The sequence below is a fragment of the Papaver somniferum genome, chromosome 2, assembly GCF_003573695.1.
Source record: "Papaver somniferum cultivar HN1 chromosome 2, ASM357369v1, whole genome shotgun sequence".
Taxonomy (NCBI): domain Eukaryota; kingdom Viridiplantae; phylum Streptophyta; class Magnoliopsida; order Ranunculales; family Papaveraceae; genus Papaver; species Papaver somniferum.
Window position 1 is genome coordinate 213369549 of NC_039359.1, and position 3256 is coordinate 213372804.

At 36.4% G+C, this 3256-nt stretch overlaps 1 long non-coding RNA gene across 1 annotated transcript; it reads right to left on the reverse strand.

Annotated features, from left to right (window-relative positions):
* Positions 1-485: 485 nt before the first annotated feature.
* Positions 486-1222, reverse strand: LOC113354518. Its single transcript, XR_003361925.1, has 3 exons — positions 1180-1222; positions 915-1084; positions 486-517 (listed from the first exon to the last, which is right to left on the reverse strand). It is a non-coding gene; the product is annotated as an uncharacterized LOC113354518 (long non-coding RNA).
* Between the last annotated feature and the right edge of the window lie 2034 nt (positions 1223-3256).

Sequence of the window (3256 nt, forward strand, 5' to 3'; positions counted from 1 at the left end):
GACATAGCCTTGGTTAGGATACATGTTAGGATCTTGAGCAGCTGAAACATATCCATAGCCTCCATTGTTTTTGTCCACTGTAAACCACAAAAGCACACAGGTTACATCGCCAACAATTCCAAACGAAGGCTTAACATGATCAATTAAAAACTCAATTTTAACATCAACCCCTGACTACTATAACCCAATTTGAGCAACAATACCAAGATGCATGTTCTTGTCAAAAGACGGTTCTAACAACACAAAAGTAATGACAAGAAAACCACACATCAAGGATGTATCAGTACTTTGTATAATATGTAATACTGTTGTGCCTGCTTCCTACTTTTACGAACCAAAACTCAAGAATCGTGACCCATCCCTAAAACCAAAACCGAATGCACTTAGGCAAGAAAGAGCATTTGATTACAGATATTAAACCAACAGACAAACATTCTTTGTTGAAAGTATACTTGTGCTCTGTTATAAGCATACGTTAGACTCCCAAAACACTAGCTATGGCAACTCCTGCAGTACCCTGTAAAAATATATTACAAAGTCAGATCAAAGATGAATTAAGGATCAAAGATACCAAAGCTAACACGAGGACACCCCCAACAACTGCAGAACCAAACCCTATACAGGTGGTCCCCCAACATACTACTAATCCACTCAGGTTCTTTCCACATTTTGGAGTTTATTAGATGGAATCCCATGATTCACACCATATATACATCAACAAGGTTTATAAAATCTATACCCTGCAAAGTCACTTGCAAACCATAAATATCTGACAAAGCTCAGTAATATCAACAGACCCCAACAGAACCTCAAAGTGACCAATCACAGTTTGGAACAAGGTGGCCAACAAAAAACCCACCATTAACACTATGAATACTAGAACAAGGTGGAACATGTGTTTCGTAATTATTTACCTTTGTCGTGAGAACAGTTTGGACCATGCATATGCATTATAAAGTTGATAGTTCGAAACCCGGAACATCTCCGTCAGCTTGCCATAATAAATGACCATCACTTATGGCTTGGGAGTTTTCTTTACCATACACATCAAACCATGAATGTCTTACACAAAACGAAAAGCTTCCTGCACAAGATCAGATAACAAAATTCAGATAGAGAACCGAGGTAGTTTTTTCCACGCAAATACTTGGACTATGGAACTAATTATTCTCCACATACCTGCCAAAGTTCAATCTCAATTAGTCAGGTATGTCTTTCTGGTCCTTGTATTTGTTAACATTTGCAAGATGGTTTCTGATTATGTCGCAAAGCCTACAGAATTCAGTTGTTCTCTTGTGCTTCTTACAAAACTGGAAGACTCGGTGTGCAGTCATCATTACAATAGAGAGAAATATTACACTCAAACTCATCAAGACTGAAAAATCAAAAATGCCTAAGAGATAAAAAGCGGTTGAAATGAGGTAAACCTAATTAAGATATCAGATGGCTTACCGCGTAGAATGCTTCTAGTTTAGTGTTGTTACGGAGAATTTCGAGAACCATTCTGTAGGCCTCTAACCACAGAGTAACAAGCTCGCGGTCAGATATATCCTTTCCCTTCTCTCCACCAATATAGCTCAGCATCAAGTCTTCAGGCCTCTTATCCGCTTCCAAGTCATCAATGTCTAGAGCTTCTTCTAAAGCCTCTGCCTGGGTATTTGCATTCTCAACTTTCTCAGTTGAAAGATGCAAAAATGGTTTGATCACCTCTTCCAGAGAACCAACATTAACTTGTTGGCATACAATCTGGTACTGAATCAGTCCGTTCTTTGCAAACCGACCTCTCCTCATATCATACTTGTCTACAAGAAAATTACTTTGAAATATTAACAAAGTAACACAAAAACCTAGTCAACTTGGATTAAAAATCATCATTCTAAGTCATATTGGAACTAAGAATAACATCATATGTAATCAAATACTAATATACGTACAACCACTGAAATATTCATTTTATAACTATCATGTTGTTAAAACAGAAATCCCGTTACATTTGACATCAACCAAAACAAAATTACTTCGAAGAAAACAGAACGTGCTTGTACATTAACATCACCAAACCAGTAATCCTTTCACATGAATTGAGACAAAATCAGTTAAAATTAAACATATTACTTCATTACCTAGACCCTAATACATGATCAGTAGACTAAATCTAAACAAACAAACCCCAACTTCAGTATCATGAAAACAACTAACATCACCCAAATACCGAAATCAGATAAAACTTTTACATGATGAAGATGTTCCTATAACTTAAGTTGTCTGACTGAAATCAAACAATAAATACCCGAAATCAAACAAATACAAATAATGGTTAAAACCCAATGAAGACAGCCAACTAAAAAGAAAATCAAGTTGAAAGAAAAGAAAAAAAAATAAAACTCAAATTTTGCACCTGATGAAATTTGTAAAATCAAACCCTAATAACCGCACCAAATTGAGAAATTAACCTGAAATCAACCAATAATCGAAAAAAGCTTAAAACCCAACGAAGAGAATCAACCAAATCAACAAAAAATAAATAAATAAAAACTCAAATTTTGTACCTGTGAAGTTTGCAAAATCACTCCCTAATAATCGCACCAAATTGAGAAATCAACCTGAAATCAACCAATAATCGAAAAATGATTAAAACCCAGTGTACAGAATCAACCAAATTAACAAATAAAGTTATAAGAAAAGAAATAACGAGAACTTGAATTGAAACCTAATTGTACCTGATGTTGTTTGAAAAACCAAACCCTAACTTCACTAATGGCCAACGGTCTAACTACAAGATCGATGTTGTTTTTGTACTGAAGATCGGTGTTGGTGTTGTTCATGGATGTGGTAGATAGATGATTTCTTTGAAGGTAGTCGGTGGTGGTTGGAGGGAGAGGGAAAGACAAGCTGAGGAGTGAGGAGTGAGTGTGAAGAGGAGAAAGATGAGGCGTAGATAGAAGGAGAAGATATCTTTATCCTCGATAATAACGAGGTCTCTTCTTTCCGATCCAGCCATCCATCTCATCTCAATCAATGGCTTAAATCTTAAACATCTACAGCCGTTCATCAGACATCTAAAACAATAACTGCAATGTACACCTGCGGGTCTCTGAATTGGAGTTCCAAGAGGGATACAAGGGTAAATAAATTTTGTTATTCTGAGACAGCTTATTAAGCTCTCGGATATGGTCCATTTTCTTATTATATCAGAGACGGTTATTTATGGTCGGCGGTCCAACTACCATTAATGAGTGTCTCGGATGTGGGTAGT